Below are 16,853 nucleotides of genomic sequence, written 5' to 3'. Positions count from 1 at the left end.
CAAGTGTGGACAGGCGCCTGCACCCCCGAGTGCACCGGGTGGGATCTGGTCCACGCCCCTCCCCAGCCTCTGGGCGTCCTCAGCTGGCGGACACGTCGCCCGGGTCTGCCTCTGTCTTCATGGGCATCGCCCCCCGTGTGCCCTCCCCTCTTATTCAAGGACACAAGGATTTAGGGGCCCTCATCCAGGTGACCTCATAGAGACTGAACCTTGTTTCCAAATAAGAGCGCGTTTTCAGGTAGGGGTTAGGATTTCGATGTGTCATTTTGTGGCTACAGCTCAAACCACAGCAAAGAGAACCATACTCACGCTGCGTGACTCTGGTGGGACTTGGCCTCTCCATGCGTTCGTGCTTGTCCACAGCTAAGAACGGCCCACCTGGAGGTCCCAGCGTCGCAGGCGGTGGATTAACCTGCTACGCCACAGCATGCCCCCTCCCGTATTTTCCACTCAGTGTCCTGAAGCTCTGTGTGGGCATAGTTTGTCGTCTTTCCCAACGTGGAAGTCTAAAGGATATTTCCCCGTGCATTGTGCTGAAGATGGAAGTGGTGTCATTGGGAGTTGGTTTTTGTCTACAGTGTGAGGTAGGGATAAGTTACATAATCGTAGAAGCGCTCCTAGGCTGATGGACGTGTCTTGGAGACTGTGGGGCCGGGTATTCCGTGGAGGCTTCGGGATTATACTGCACACTGCGCACTGGGTTTTGAGTTCTAACTGTGCCTCCCTTGGGCTCGCCCGTGGGCTCAGTCTTCTGGTCTGTAGTGGGGATTCGAATAGCTGCTGCCCCCGGGTGCCGAGAGGATTTCATGAGATACACGGGTGCCGTCCAGTTTGCCTGGTGCACACTGGTGTTTACTGAGCACGCCATGCGGGTTATTAACCCCGTGAAGGTGGTGAAGAGGCGGGGCTGGGCTCAGCAAAGCCACGCCCTCCCGCCCTGGGACAGCCATGAAGGGGCGGGGATTGACCCCAATTCCCTTTCACACAGCAGCTGGGGACAAGGCTGGGGGGGGGTGTGGTCAGGGATCTGGTCAAGTCCCTCAAGGCCTCCCGCATGGGCAGCTGGCCCCGCAGTGGGGATGCAGCAAGTTAGTCACGGTGGCTTTGGCAGATGGGTCCATCAGCGGCTGCTATCCACAGCTGAGCCTGAGCGCAGCCTAGGGCCGGGGCTGGGGGCTTCGCATCCAGCAGGGGACACGGAAGCCCCCTCAGCTGAGGGCTCTGGGCGCAGCTCTGCCACCTTGGGAAGGCCAGTGGCCGTCTCTGGGCCTCAGTTTCCCTTCCTGGAAAGTGGGAGTCGCTGGCCTCCCCTTCGCAGCAGATTTCGGTCACGTGAGCGTGGGTGGGAGCCGCTGTCGTCATGTCATTCTTCCTGCCGTCCCGTTGTCTGGTGACAACGCGTTCCCCAGGTTTTATTCCAGGCCCTTGCTCTGCCTCAGGTAAGAATTCCAAGCAGAGGGATAAGGTGAGGTGAAGAGAGGAGGGTTTACTATCGCGGGAGAGCGGGCGAACAGCTTAGAGAGCCGGAAGCAGCGTGTGGACCTTTAGCCTTTGGTGGGAATGAAGTTGAACCCCTTTGTGACTTCTGACCGAAGCAGGCTGGGTCTCCCTGCCCCTTCCTGCCCCCCTCTCTCGTCCGCCGGCCAGGCTGCTGCATGCCAGTCGTGCGAGGACACTGGGCCAGGCTCACAAGAAACGCGCCACCTGCCATGAGCAGGTGCACAGACATTCTCCCCAGCAAGGTGGCTGCCGCTGGGCTGAGACTGGGCGAGGACCGCGACAAGATCCCTGAACCGAAAGCCAGGAGAGGGCAGAGGGCAGGAAGAAAGGGTTGAGAGGATGTGGGAATAAAGTACTCTATACCCCGCTTTCGCTAGAAACTGCCCAAGTGAGAACCCCGATACAGTGAGAGCGAGCACCCCCCCCGGGGTAGAACCCCCCCACCAGAAGGCTCCAACAGAAGGCGCTCCCTGTCCAGGGGGCCCCTTTAGGTGGTAGGGGGTGGTGCCCTAATTGTATATAAAAAGGGGTGGAGTTTGGGCAGGGTTTAGTGCAGGGAGGCCTTCTGGGAAAGTTTCCAGCGGCTCTTCTTGGAGCCCAGCCCCAGGTGCTCAGCCTGGACCTGCCTTCCACTTCCTGCTGGAGTGGTGGGTGTGCTGGATTGGCATGAAAAGAGGGGGGAGTCAGGGTGCAGGGCTAGAGACGGAAACTGGGGGAGACTTCCCGGCTCCTCGTTCCCTAACTCCCTGCCTGTTCCGGGCCCCCACAACACTGCTGGGGCTGCGGAGACGGGGTGACCCTTACAGGAATTGGAACCCTCCCTGGGGGGACAGACGCCCCCTCAGTGAATTAATGGCACAAAGGGCTCCCCATAAGCCAGTGCCCCCCACCAAAGTGATTATTCATTCAACAGCTATTTTTTTTGTTTATTTAAAGGCAGAGAGAGGTCTTCCATCTGCTGATTCACTCCCCAAATGACTTTTTTAAAAAGAGATTCATTTTTATTTATTTGAAAGGCAGAGTTAGAGACAGGGATCTTCCTCCCGATGGTTCACTTGCTGAATGGCTCCAATGGCCGGGGCTGGGCCAAGCCGAATCCAGGAGCCAAGGAGCTTCATCTGGGTCTCCACGCGGGTGCAGGGCCCAAGGACTTGAGCATCCTCTGCTGCTTGCCGAGGTGCATTGGCAGGGGACTGTGTTGCGAAGGAGCAGCCGGGACTCCAGCTGGCGCCCCTATGGGGTGCCAGCGACCGCTTTACCCACTGCGCCACAATGCTGCCCCCCACCACCACCACCACCAAATGCCTTTAACAAACACCTGGGCCAGGTCAAAGGCAGGAGCAGAACTTAATCTGGGCCTCCCACATGGGTGGCAGGGACCCAAGTACTGGAGCCATCACCTGCTGCCTCCCAGGTGCGCACGAGCAGGAAGCCGGAGGTGGAAGAGGAGCCGGGGCTCCAAGCCAGGCCCTCTGATGGGGCTGTGGGTGCCCAGCAGCGTCTTGGCTGCTCACCGAAGCCCGCCCCTTCAGCAGCCATTTATCACACAGCCCGCATGCGCCCAGCAGGCCGCGTGGCACCTATTACAGTCCCATCCCTGTGTCCGCGAGCCCAGGAACAGCTGGGGCTATCGAAGGAGACCTGCCAGGGCCCGGCCGGGATGAAGGCAGGCTGGGAGACTCAGGGCTGGTGTGACACAGAGGCTCGTGCACACTGTGCCCAGAACCTTCTTCAAAGCCCTGCCTATGGGAGGGGCCTGACGGAGAGAAGTGAGAGGAGAACCCAGTGTGCCTGACGAGCAGGTGACCTTAGGGCTCAGCAGCTAAGGAGAACAACACGTTTCTCTTCCACGTACCAGGAATTCCCCAGCGGCTTCGCCCGGTGTGGGTCTGGCTTGGGTCTCTTGTGCGGCGGCAGCCGGCAGCCAGGAGGCCCATCAGGGACAGGAATTCAGCCAAGCCGTGAGGATGCCGTATCCCACAGCGCAGCGCCTGGGTCCGAGCCCCAGCTCGGGCTCCTGCCTCCGGCTTCCTGCTAACACCACCCTGGGGGGCAGCAGTGATGGTTCAGGTGGTCGGGCCCCGACCACCCGTGTGGGAGGCCTGGACTGGCTTTGGCCTGGCCCAGCCCCAGCTGTTGGGGACATTTGAGGAGTGAAACGGCAGATGACAGCTCTCTCGTTGTCTGTCTGTCCCTCTGCTTTTCAAATAACGCAAATTAAAATTTAGAGTAAAAGTAAAATCCCCACCCTAGGCGACCTTGGGCAAGTCCCTTCTTTCTGTGCCTCAGTTTGCTAATCTGTGAGATGGGGTGATGAGCCATGATTGCTGGCGCAGGGCCTGCCAGGTGAGTTAATCCTGATAACACCAGTCGTTCTCAGAAGAGATTACGCAGGGCCAGCCCGTCCTAGCCTAGTGGTTCTCCACCCTGGCACACGTTAGAATCAACCAGCAAACATGGGGGGGGGGGTGGAAGAAGCCCAGAAAACCCCAGGCCTCCAACAAAGTTATGTTTATTTATTGAACTATGTATTCACTTATTTGAAAGGTGGAGTGACAAAGAGGGAGAGAGATGAAAAGAGGTCTCCCATCCGCTGGTTCACTCCCCAAGTGGCCACGGCGGCTGGGGCTGAGCCAGGAGCCTGACTCCATCCGGGTCTCCCACGTGGGCGAGCGGAGCCCTAGCACTTGGGCTTCCACTACCTTCCCAGGCACATTAGCAGGGGCCGCAGCTGGATTGGAAGAGGAGCCGTTAGGGTTTGCCCCGACACACGCATGGGATGCTGACATTGCAGGTGGTGGCCACAGCGCCGCCCCTGCCGTGGGCTGTCTAAAGCCGTCAGTGATTCTTACCTGCAGCCTGGGTGACACGCACGCCGGCACGCACAGTCCTCACCCCGGAATTCTTGTCCACCAGCAGGTGAAATGCAGTGAAGGGGGGCGGGGGCGGGGGGCGGTCCTTACAGCTCAGCCTGGCCTTGGGGTCAGCTGGGACTTGTTAGAGATGCAGTTCTCAGCCCTACCCCAGCCCGGTGAGTCAGAAGCTCTGGCTGGAGCCAGCAGGTCGTGCTAACCGCTCCCAGGTGAGTCTGAGCAGGCTCAGGCGTGAGACACCCGCTCACCCTCGCCCTCTCCTCAGCTCCCTTTGATGGCGCAAGCTTCCCTTGGGTGTTGGAGAGGGCCACGTGACCAGGAAGCGACGCCCTCCGTCCGGCAGCCCACTCGGAACCGCGGGCTGGCAGTGTCTCCGGGAGAGCCTGCAGACCGCGCCTGCCCCAGTCGAGCCTCGGATGATTCCGGGCTGCGGCCCGGGCCGACAGGGGGCTTGGGGCCGGTGAGACCCTGAGCGGGAGGAAGCCGTGCTGGGCTCCTGACCCACAGACACTGAGACGATGGGGGAGGGGCCTGCTAGAGTGAACTCGAGTCTGTGTTTAAGCAGAGAGAAGAAACCAGGACCAGCTGGTCCCGGTGTGCTGGCCTGGCCTGGATCCGGGTTTGAGGACAGGAGCCGCGTTAGTGAAGCGGGTATCTCGGCAGTGTGGACACCAGGTGCCTGCGTGTGCGGTCCAGGTGCCCCGTGCCTTTCCTCTGGGGGTGGAACCGATAGCTCAGCTCTGCCTCGGAAAAGGCCCTGTCTTCCAGAGGACCATGTCGTGGGTTCACAGCGAAACGCTCCACGCTGGGCCTTCCCTTCGAGGCGATCCTGGTGGGGGAGGGGCATATGTGAAACCAAGTGTGTGGCCAGGCATTGGTGCTCCCTGGTGACGGCGGCGGCGTGGGGAGGCTCCCTCCGCGGTGCTCGGTGCTCCTGTTTGGCATTTTCCATAGTAAAAAGGTTCCCGAGGGAGTGTGGAGTGAACCTAACATGCCCATTCTGCAGCTGGGCAAAGCAAACCCCAGCAGCAAGCAGGGTGATTGGAGGGGGAGGGGAGTCCTAAATCGCAGATGTTCAGCAGCTGGCCCCGGGCCTGGTGCTCTGCTGTGTTTGTGCTGGGGCAGAGTTTTCACGGGGGACCCTGGGACCTGTTTCCCCTCCTCCCTGTGCCTGGGACCGGTTCCCCGGGGACTCCCAGCCTCCAGGGGGATCCTGGCTCCTGGGCTGCCGCGTTCACCCATCTGTGGATACCTGGTGGCTGCCTGTGAGGCCTTCACATAGTAACTCATCACAGTACATGTGTCTTAATCTTTTCCCAAGATACTTGGGCGTGATCATGTCGAAGGGTATAGAGTGCTAAGCCAGTCTCCTACCCTCCCTCTTGACCTTTGGCCACTGAGTCCGTTTGTGCAAGAGATTCGAGCACCTGCTGCCTGCCTGTGCCAGGCCCCTGATGTCCAGCAGAAATACCCTGAGAGCTGTGTATGAACGCCTGCGTTTAGCAGTGACTACATTAAAATAAAAAGTCTCACGTGAAGTTAATTTGGTGGGAGCTGGACCAAGCCGACGTCAAGAGCATGAAACTCCATCTGGGTCTCCCACATGGGTGCAGGGGCCCAAGGACTTGGGCCATCTTCTACTGCTCTCCCAGGCCACAGCAGAGAGCTGGATCGGAAGAGGAGCAGCCGGGACTCAAACCAGTGTCCCCATACAGGAACGCAGGAGGGGGCTTAACCCGCTGTGCCACAACATTGGCCCCTGCCTTCTTTAAAAAATATTCTTATTTGACAGCAGAATAAGAGAGAGAGAACGCTTCCATTTGCTGGTTCACTTTTCAAATAACCATAATGGCCAGTTCTGGGCCAGGCCAAAAGCCAGGAGCCTGAAACTCCATCTGGCTCCCCGATGTGGGTGGCGGGGGCCCAGGCGCTGGGCATCGTCCACTGCTGTCCGAGCTGCCTTAGCAAGAAGCTGGATCCCAAGTGGAGCAGCCGGGATTCAAACCAGCACTGATCTGGGATGCCGGCACCGCTGGCAGGGCTTAACGCTGCACCACAGCGCTGGCCCTTGGATTTTAGTTTTAATGAGTAATTTGAAATGTAAAACGACTCAGTCAGTCCTGCTGAGTTAGGATAAGAGGAGCTGCTGTTTCTGACCTCCGACCCTCACCGCAACCCTGTGAGGTGGGGGCTGTTTCCAAAAGGCCAGTCCAGCCCACGGACAGTGTGGCAAACAGGTGGACGCTTGTCCCAAGAAGCGTCAGGCCCTGGGCTTGGTACTGGCACAGCGGCGTCTGTGAGATCCCTTGCTGAGGACGCCAGAACCGTAAAATGCTGACATACAGGGGCGGGCGTGCGGCTCAGCGGTTAGGGTGCTGCTCGGGACGTCGCAGCTGAGACCCAGCTCTTGTGGGCGTGTGGAGAGTGAACCAGCAGATGGAAGATCTGTGTGTCCCCATGTTTCAGATTAAATAAGTTAAATACTCATATACAGTCCTATGATATTACATTAATACACAGTACTCAGTATGTAGTGTAAGTATATAGCAATGTGATGTAGTCGTGTGTTAATTTGTAATATACACATTTAAGTATAATACATGTTCATAATATATAAACATAAGAACATAAAAAGAAAGAAATTGAGGAAGCACCCTGGGAACAGACGGGGAGGGGTCCCTCAGGGTTGAGGTGGGGCAGCAGGCTCTGGAGTCTGGGAGTCCGAGCGGGACAGTGGACACCGCAGACCTCAGGCCGGGTGAGGGGAAACTTCTAGAAGGGAAAGTGGTGCCACACACTGAGAGCCTCCATGTGTATAAGGCTGGTGATGGGCAGAGGGCAGCTTCCGGCTCCACCCACGCTCCAGGCTCCAGAACCTTCTGTGACTGGGTAGCACTGGGTGCCTGCCCTGCTGGGTGGGGTGCCAGGCGGGCTGCCCTGATGGCGGGGAGCAGGCTGATGGGGCGGGAGTCGCACCTGCCTCCTAGGCTTGGCAGGTCACATGGGGTCAGGGAGTGTGGGGCTGGTGCAGGGCTGGGAAAGCCCCACAGGAGGGAAGCTGATGCCCCCTGGGATCCCCCTGGACTCCCGAAGAGTGGGGACAGGCCCCGTGATGCTCAGGGAGAGGCCTGCCCAGCTGGGAGAAGCGCTCCGGGAAGCACTGCTGAGCCCCACCAGCCGCAGGTTCAAGCCCTGCTCTTCCAGCTCAGAGACCTCTGAGCCTCCCTTCTGCCGCTGGAGCGCAGGTGCGGCCCCCTTGCTTAGCGCTGTGGGCACAAGGAGCGAGCACGCAGGACAGTGAGAACCCAGAGCAGAGCCAGTGCCTTTGGGGCACGCTCACTCCTGCCCGAGCCCTGCACCCTGCCGGGCGCCGTCCTGCTGTCTGCAGCAGGCCCTCACCTGCCCTGCCTGGAGGCTGCGGAGCAGGGAGTGGCCAAGGCCCGACTCAGGTCCCCTGTTCCTGCCAGGATGCTGGAGGCCGCCCTCAGTGGTCCACTCGCCCTGGCGTCCTGGTTCCCTGCCATGACCTTCGCACAAGCTGACCTGCGGCCTGGGCCTCCCTGCCAGCTCTTTCCTGGGGTCAGACTCCTCCCCCAGAGGCTGTGAGGCCCCGAGGGCTGGGAGTCAGCTTTGCAGTGAGTGCTAACTAAAGGCAGGGAGGGCCCCCCTCCCCGGAGCCCCCCCCCCCCCCCCGGCAATCTGGCCCAGTTCCACGTGACGGCACCATCTCTGGACACAATGCCCCGTCTCAGTGATGCCCACAGCCTGAGCCCAGTGAGTGTGGTTTGTGTTTAGTTGGTCGCTCCCGCCAGGGCCGGGCGTGGGAAGTTACGGTCCCTCCCGGCTCATGTGGCTGCACGGGGGGGGGGGGGGGGGGGGGGGGGAGTTCTTCCCGCTGGAGCTCACTAGGGAGATGCAGGGCCAAGCCCTGGGCGGCGGGAGTGGGGCGGATGGGGGACCCCGGGAGCTGTCAGCCCTGGCTTTGTGGCCCAGCCCCTCAAGTGCCCCCTCCACCACCGGGAAGGTGCCCCTTGCCTAAGAAGCAGGGGAGACCTAACGTGTGTGGGTGTCTGCTGTGAGCGTGCGCTGAGCCGGGCACTCCAGCGTGTGATACCAGGGTCCCAAGCACGGGCTTTAACGGCCACACCCATGTCAGCCCCACTTTGCAGATGGGACCACTGAAGCTCAGAGATTCCTTGACTTGATCTACTCAGGGCCACACAGGACAGGATTCACACACAGATGTGTGCAGAGCCTCCTGCCTCTCACTCCTCCATCAGCAGCTATTGAGAGGGCCCAGCAGGTATACGAGGTGGGGGCCGGGAGGGTTCCCATGCCCAGGGCATTTGTAGTCAGAGAGAGGCAGACAGTACACAGATAATTACATAGTGAGCCCTGTGTGGTCGCTGAAGGTGGATACAGCACTGCAGGAGGCTCATGGGAGTGTGTAGAAGGGGCTGCGGCCCAGCCAGGGGTCTGAGGTTTGTGGGAGGAAATGATGCCTGAGCCTGATGTGAGAGCTGAGAAAGAACTCCCTGGGCAGCAGATGCTTAGAATGACAACCGCCTTGGGTGGCACTCTGGCCTCAGAATCAGCCCTTAAGGCATTTGGATCTGGCTAAAAAGCCCATGAGAGCATTTCAGGCATGGAAAGCCAAGACACTGTGGCAAAAAAAATGGCCTACATGGAAGATCTCTGTGAGTGAGGTCCCTGTGGAAAGAACAGGCCATCAGAGGAGGTGGTACCTTTCTCTGAAGGGAGGAGAGAACTTCCACTTTGATTATGGCCCTGTCTAAATACCGATGGAGTTTGTGAACTCAAAGAGGCTTCCATAGCCTTGGCAGCTCATGACAAGAGCCTCTGGTGATTACTGACATCATAAACAAGAGTGTCAATTGTTAAATCAACAACAGGAGTCACTGTGCACTTGCTCCCCATGCAGGATCTCTGTCCTTACTGTGTTATACTATGCGAATTAATGGTAAAATTACTACTCAAACAGTACTTTATACTTTGTGTGTCTGCGTGGGTATAAACTGTTAAAATCTTTACCTAGTATAGAGTTGATCTTCTGTAGATAAAGATAATTAAAAATGAATCTTGATGAAGAATGGGATGGGAGAGGGAGTGGGAGGTGGGATGGGAATAGGCGTGGGAGGGTGGAGGGGAAGAACTGATATATTCCACAAGTTGTATCTATGAAGTTTATGTTTGTTAAATAAAAGCTTTCTGAAAAACAAAAACAAAACAAAACAAAACAAAAAATACCTCCCTGGACAGGGAACAACATGGGGATCTCGCCAGGCAGAGGGAGCTGCATGTGCAAAGGCCCCGTGGTCCAGGAACGCCAGAGGGGAACCTGTGACCCTAGGCCGCAGGGGTCAGAGTGGGTTGGGGCAGGCAGCAGGGGTTTGAGCTCCATCCTCAGAGCAGGGAGAGGACCTTAAAGGGGTGCGGCTTCCCTGGGGAGATGGGGCGAGCTGGCTGTGCAGGACACAGATGGTGGGGGTTCGGAATACAGGTGCAGGGACCTTTTAGCAAAGAGCCAACAGAGAGTGCCATGAGAGAGGGGGTCAGGGTAGGGCCAGGCCAGCGGGAGCAGCCATCCCAGGGAAAGGCTCTGGGTCCCTGGCCACCCATAGCCACCAAGCCATGGGCTGGGCTCTTGACCTGGGAGCACCAGGGCAGACACAAAGGCAGGCACATTCTGGGAGCCACGCCCTCTCTCTCCCTGGGAAGAGGCAGGAAATACCCCCAGGCCCCAGCTCAGCTGGCCATCTCCTGGGAGCTATTCGGGAAGCCTCCAGCAGCCCTCCTGGGGCTGATGTTCTGGAAGGGGCTGGGGCGTGGGGGACTAAGTTCTTGCTAAACTCAGTGCCCTCATTCCTATGGGTACGTGTTGCAAGGCACCATGGGGACGCACTGGCTGAGGGGTGAGGGCTGCATGAGAGAGGGGCCAGGCGGCCCTCCTAGGAGGCAGAGCTGAGGCTGGAGCAGGGTGCTGGGGGCAGGGGGGAGGCCGGCCTGTGCAGGGAAGGACACGGGAGGGCTGGGAGAAGGGTGGGGAAGGGGCCACAGGGGCCAGGGGAGGCTCGCCAGAATCTCCCTTCTGCCTGCAGCCCGGGAAGCCCCCCGGCCACAGCTCCCTGTGTGGCCCCTGGTGGGGTCTTTCCAGGGCTGCGGCCTCTTGCGGCCCCGTGGCAGGTCTTCTCGGAGCTGGAATTCCCCCACACGTGTGGAGCTGCCGGGGGTGGGGCTGGGGTGCTGAAAGTCCACGGTCAAGTCCACAGTGAGCCTGGGCCCTCAGACACACACGGCCGACCCACGGGAAGTGCTCCGGCCGCTCAGACCGGAGACCCCGGGCTCAGCACAGCTGGGAAGGTGGGAGTCAGGGCTGGACCACCCCAGTCCGAGGTTAAGCCAGCATCCCATGGGGGCGCTCCCCTTCTGACGTAGCTTCCTGCAGACGCACCCAGGAAAACGGTGTAGAGGACCCAAGGACGCCGGCCCCTGCCAGCCACGCGGGAGACGGGATGGCGCTGCAGGCTCCTGGCATTGCCCTGGCCCCGTACTGGCTGTTGCAGCCATCTGGGGAGTGAAGCAGTAGCTGGAGCCCTCGTCCTCCCTCTCTCTGTCTCTCCCTCTCTCTCTGAAATGCTGCCATTCAGATACATCAGTGAATAAATCTTGAAAAAAAAAAAAAAGTTCATGGAAAATGGAGTGGAAAGAGAAGTTGGTGCAAACCTTTCTGGAAATCCATGTCGTGCACATTTCCACACACTCGAGCCCCGTGTGTGAGTCACGAGTGTTCCTGCCTCTCAAGAGAGAAGGAGGAAGTGAAGTGGTGGCAGGTTATCATTGATCTAGGGAGAGCCGCACTGGGGCCTGCGGTGTGCTGGGCGTGCTTGTGGTTGCGCTGTGTGTGTGGGGAAGCCAGGCCTGTGGCTCCCGGTGCTAACCACACCCTGTGTGGGCCAGGGGACCTGGGAGGCGTGGCCCCCGTGACCCACGCCTGCCTCGAGAGATGTCGGGAGAGGGCTTGGGCTCGTCGTCATGGCTCCTGAAGCAGTGCCCCTGTGGGGTGGTATCGCAGAACTGATGGCCATGGGGGTGCACAGCTCCACACGTGTACTAAGAAGCATAGAACTGTGGGGCCGGAGTGTGGCGTGGCGGATTATGCCTCCACCTGAAGCGCCGGCATCCCATATGGGCGCTGATTCAAGTCCCGGCTGCTCCACTTCCACCCAGCTCTCTGCTGTGGCCTGGGAAAGCAGTGGAGGATGGCCCAAGTGCTTGAGCCTCTGCACCTGCGTGGGAGACCAGGAGGAAGCTCCTGGCTCCTGGCTTCAGCCTGGCTCAGTCCCGGCCATTTGGGAAGTGAGCCAGTGGATGGAAGATCATTCATTCTCTCTCTCTCCTCTCTCTCCCTCTCCCCCCTCCCTCCCTCCTCCCCACCAGCCTGTGTCTCTGCCTTTCAAAGAAGTATTTTTTTACATGATCACTAAGTTGTACATTTCAGATGGGGGAATCACTCGGTGTGTGAATCTTGTCTAAATAAATCTGTTAGAAACAGGACAGAGCGGGCTTTTAGCCCCCCAGTTAAGGTGCCCTTGTCCCGTCTTGGAGTACCTGCGCTCCATCCTCACCTGAACTCCCAGCTTCCTGCCGATGGGTACCCTGGGGACAGTGTGTTGGCTCAGGAAACTGAGGCCTTGCCGCTCATGTAGCAGACCTTTGTTGAATTCCGGGGTCCTGGCTTCAACCTGGACCATCTCTGGCTGCGGCAGGTATTTGGGGAGTGAACCTGCAGATGGGAGATGTCTGTCTCTTCTCTGGGGGCTGGCATTGAGGCATCGTGGTTAAGCTGCTGCCTGTGATGCTGGTTCGAGTCCCGGCTGCTCCACTTCTGACCCAGCTCCCTGCCAAGGCACCTGGGAAAGCAGCAGAAGACGGCCCCAGTACTTGGGCTTCTGCACCCACGTGAGAGATCTAGATGAACCTCCTGGCTCCCGACTTTGGCCTGGCCCGGTGCTAGCTGTGTGGCCGTTTGGGTAGTGAAGCCGCAGAAGAAAGCGCTCTCTCTCTCTCTCTCTCTCTCTGTTTTTGTCTGTAACTCTGCCTTTAAAATAAATAAATCTTTAATAAAACATCTCTGTTTCTCTGTGTCTAGTAAAATCAGCCAAGCAATTTTGGCTTACTCCGCAGAAGAGATGGGGTCAGAAATGCTCACATAAACGAGAAGTAAAAAAGTCATGAAAACCCTGAACAGTCATCAGAGGTGCTGTTTATTTTTTTTAAAAAAACAGATATATGTGTTTATTTGAGAGGTAGAGTTACAGAGAGGGAGAAACAGAGGGAAACTGAGGCACACCATGGGAATGTGAATTGCCAAAGGTCACAGATAAAGCAGGGTTTGAACCCGGTGGTTAGCTCTAAAACCCTCCGCGCCCCCTCCCCAGCGTCGACAAAGTGGAGAGAGGCCGCGTGCTGGTCACCCGGGGTCACCCGTGTTCTGTGTGGGCACCGGAAGCTGAAGCCCGGATGCCATCCTGCCCCAGGGTGCGGCCGCGTCGCCTCCTTGGGCTGACCTTGCTCAGCCCTGCCGTCTCCTGGCTCCCGCCCGCCCCCTGCTGGATTGTTCTAGCACAGATCCCTGACGTCCTGTCACCCCCGATGGTTTTGTGAGCTCCTCTGAAAAGCCTGCCTTCCTCCCTTGTCGCTGGAGCGTCTGTTCCCGGCTGGTTGCCCCTGAGGGAAGGGACAAAGCAGGCACCGTGCAGCACCCCCCCCCCCCAGTCCAAGCGAGAGCTGGTGACAGCTCTGGGCACGGGTTCCAGGAGTCTTCTGGAAGTAGACCCAGTCAGGTGCCCAGGAAGGCAGCAGATGAGGGTGCATTGGAGAGCTGGCGCCTTCCTGCCTCTGGCTTTTCCAGACGCCCCCTCCCAGCTGCAGCTCACAAAGTGAGGGTGACTCACCCCTCAGCATGGGCCACGCGCACCCCACGCCTGCCAGCAGGAGGGAGGAAGGGGGCGTGAGCCTCAGTTTTGCCGTCTGGGAAGTGGGGATGCCCATTCCTGGCTGAGTGTCGTGGGAACTAGATGGTGATTGCCGCTGTGGGTGTTCAGTGTGGCCCTCAGGCAGGCGGGAGGGCGCGCGGTGAGGCTGGCCGGGGAGCTGGGCATCGCGGGAGCTTGGTGACGAGATGTGGGATTCCTGCCATCGTCAGCCTCTGAAGGCCGTGGTTACAGACGGCTGCAATGGGGGTGGGGGAGTCAGTGGTTGGGGTGCTGTCCGTGGTCTGAACTCGCCCCGGTGCTGACCTCAGCCAAGCCTGGGGCAGCCTCTCCTTCTCCCCACGTTCATGAAGAGGCAGCTCTGGGGCTGGAGTTGACCGTCAGGCTGCCTGTTCGTATCCCGGCTCCGGCACCCATGGGCTGCGCGGTCTGGGGCGCTTCTCCCCGTCTGGAAGGCGAGCTCCCGCACACACCCTCCTAATGGGCTTGTGAGGATCCAGTGAGGCTAAGGTGTTTCCCGAAGCCGAGCTCAGAGCCTCGGCCCAGCCAGCTGAAGGGCGTGTCCCAGCTTCCTGTGTGCGTTTCCTAGGGCAATGTGTTTGCGCAAGGAGCCGCAGTACCGGCGCTTCCTGGAAGAACTGCTAATTCTCCTTCGAATGTACGATCGCCAGACTTTGCTGAGCTGCTGCTTTGGTTTGGTTGTGTCTTTTTTTTTTTTTTTTTTTTTTTTTTACATCAAGAATCTTGGTTGCTACCAAGATCGTTTCTTACATTCTGGGTTGCAAATCCAATATTCTCAACATGGCGAGACCTACAGGATCACTGCTGTGAGATGACAGTGCAGCTTTCCGTCTCCACTGTGGGCCTGTGTCTCCGTGGCTCTGTGCCCTTAGGGTAGAGCCCATTAAGGATGTACAAACAAGTGCTATATTTATTTATTTGAGAGACAGAGTTAGATAGCAAGCGAGCGAGTGTGTGCGCTTCCATCTGCTGGTTTACTTCCCCAGTGGCTGCAATGACTGGGCCTGGGCCAGGTCGAAGCCAGGAGCCAGAAGCTTCTTCTGGGTTTCTCACGTGGGGCCAGAGGCTTGGGTCATCCTCTGCTGCTTTCCCGGGTGTATTTGCAGGGAGCTGGATCGGAAGTGGAGCAGTCAGGACTTGAACCAACTATGCCACAGCGCCAGACCCAGCAAAATGCTATTTTAAAGTCACTTCCAAGGCCATTGCTGTGATATAGTGGGTAAAGCCGCCTCCTGCAGTGCCAGCATCCCAGATGGACGCAGGTTCAAGTCCTGACTACTCTACTTCCAATCCAGCTCTCTGCTATGGCCTGGGAAAGCAGTGGAAGATGGCCCAGGTGCTGGGGCCCCTTCACTTGCGTGGGAGACCTGAAAGAAGCTCCTGGCTCCTGGCTTTGGATCAGCTCAGCTCTGGCCGTTGCAGCCATTTGGGGAGTGGACCAACAGATGGAAGACCTTTCTCTATCTCTGTGCCTCTGGGATAAGATGAGTCCCCCTTCCGGCCTGGGGAGGGCAGCCTGAACCTGGCCCAGGCCTGAGAGACATGGACCTGGGTTCACATCCCATCTCTGCTCTGTGACCTTGGGCGCGTTGCTTACCCCCTCTGAGCCACAGTTTCTGCCTCTGTCCGTGGACCTGCCTCACGGTGGTGTGAGTGCCGTGGCAGAGTGCAGGTGAGGTGCCTGGCCACAGCCTGGCGCGTACGTAGGTGGCCCTCAGAAAGAGTTGGGGGCCGGCGCCATGGCTTAACAGGCTAATCCTCCGCCTTGCGGCGCCGGCACACCAGGTTCTAGTCCCGGTCAGGGCACCGATCCTGTCCCGGTTGCCCCTCTTCCAGGCCAGCTCTCTGCTGTGGCCAGGGAGTGCAGTGGAGGATGGCCCAAGTCCTTGGGCCCTGCACCCCATGGGAGACCAGGATAAGCACCTGGCTCCTGCCATCAGATCAGCACGATGCGCCGGCCGCAGCGCGCCAGCCGCGGCGGCCATTGGAGGGTGAACCAACAGCAAAAGTCAGACCTTTCTCTCTGTCTCCCTCTACTGTCCACTCTGCCTGTCAAAAAATTAAAAAAAAAAAAAAAGGAGTTTTTTTTTTAAAAAAAAAAGAAAGAAAGAAAGAAAGAGTTGGGTACAGTGTGGGGCTCAGCTGTTGGGAGCCCTGGATCTTGCCTTCCCTGAGCCAGAGCCACTGGGCTGGCAAGGAGGTGGCCTGGCTCAGGCACTAGAGCGAGCCCCTCGTGCCCGCTGGGAGCATCCGCAGTGCCCCTTTCCCCAGCTGTAGATGGGAGAATCCCTCCCTGCAGAGGAGACACTTCCCAGGCAGACGTCTGTCTGAGCTGGGGCTGGGGGCTCTCATAACCCCGTCTGCAGGCACACAGCGCGGGAGCCCTGCCGAGGCTCACGTCCTGGCTTTGCCTCTTCCTCTCTAACCTCTTCAGCTTTCTGAACTCAGTTTCCCCAGCTGCTAAATGGGCATTAGGAGCCCACCTTCTTCACAAGGGTGTTGGGGGGACACAACGAGCTCAGCGTGGTGCTGGACGTGGAGCAAGCGTTGAGAGGCGACAGGTGCAGCGGTGACTGGTCTGCGCCTTCCTGCCCGAGGAGGCTGCCCTCTGTGGTCAGCTGGGCAGGCCAGTGAGGCAGGGGTCACCAGGGCAGGGGCAGGGCTCTGCGGCTCCTCTGAGGGAGGGCAGGCACCGTTCCGGGATCCCTTTTCTAAAAGGCGAGCTCACGGCTCTCAGATGAACAAAGGTTGTGACTCTTCCGTGAATGAGGGCACGGAGCCGATGTTACAACCAATGCAAGGAGGACCTCAGGCCCCGGAGGTGCTGGGCTGGCATTTGGCCTGGGGGTTAGACCTTCCAGGCGCCTGGGTCTGATACCAGCCTCTGCCTGTTGACTGCAGCTTCCTGCTAACGTGGACCCTGAGTGGTGGCTCAAGCAACGGTGTTCCTGCCACCACGGGCCTGTGGCTTTGCCCTGACCCAGCCCCAGCCGAAATGGGCATTAGGGAGTGAATCATTGGGTGGTAACTCTCTTGCTTTCTCTCTCTCTCTCATTCTCTCTCTTTCTTTCCTCTCAAATGCATTTGTAAAAATGTTTGTAAAAACCCTCGGGTAGGTGTCATGGCTCACTAGGCTAATCCTCTGCCTGCGGCGCCGGCACCCCGGGTTCTAGTCCCTGTTGGGGCGCCGGGTACTAGTCCCGGTTGCTCCTCTTCCAGTCCAGCTCTCTGCTGTGGCCTGGGAAGGCAGTGGAGGATGGCCCAAGTGCTTGGGTGCCTGCACCCACATGGGAGACCAGGAAGAAGCACCTGGCTCCTGGCTTTGGATCAGCGCAGCGCCAGCCGTGGTGGCCATTTGGGGGGTGAACCAACGGAGGGAAGACCTCTGTCTCTCTCTCTCTCTCTTTTATTTAGTAAATATAAATTTCCAAAGTACAGTTTATGG

Source organism: Lepus europaeus, chromosome 21 (assembly GCF_033115175.1).
Source record: "Lepus europaeus isolate LE1 chromosome 21, mLepTim1.pri, whole genome shotgun sequence".
NCBI lineage: Eukaryota > Metazoa > Chordata > Mammalia > Lagomorpha > Leporidae > Lepus > Lepus europaeus.
This window is presented reverse-complemented; position numbering follows the sequence as displayed.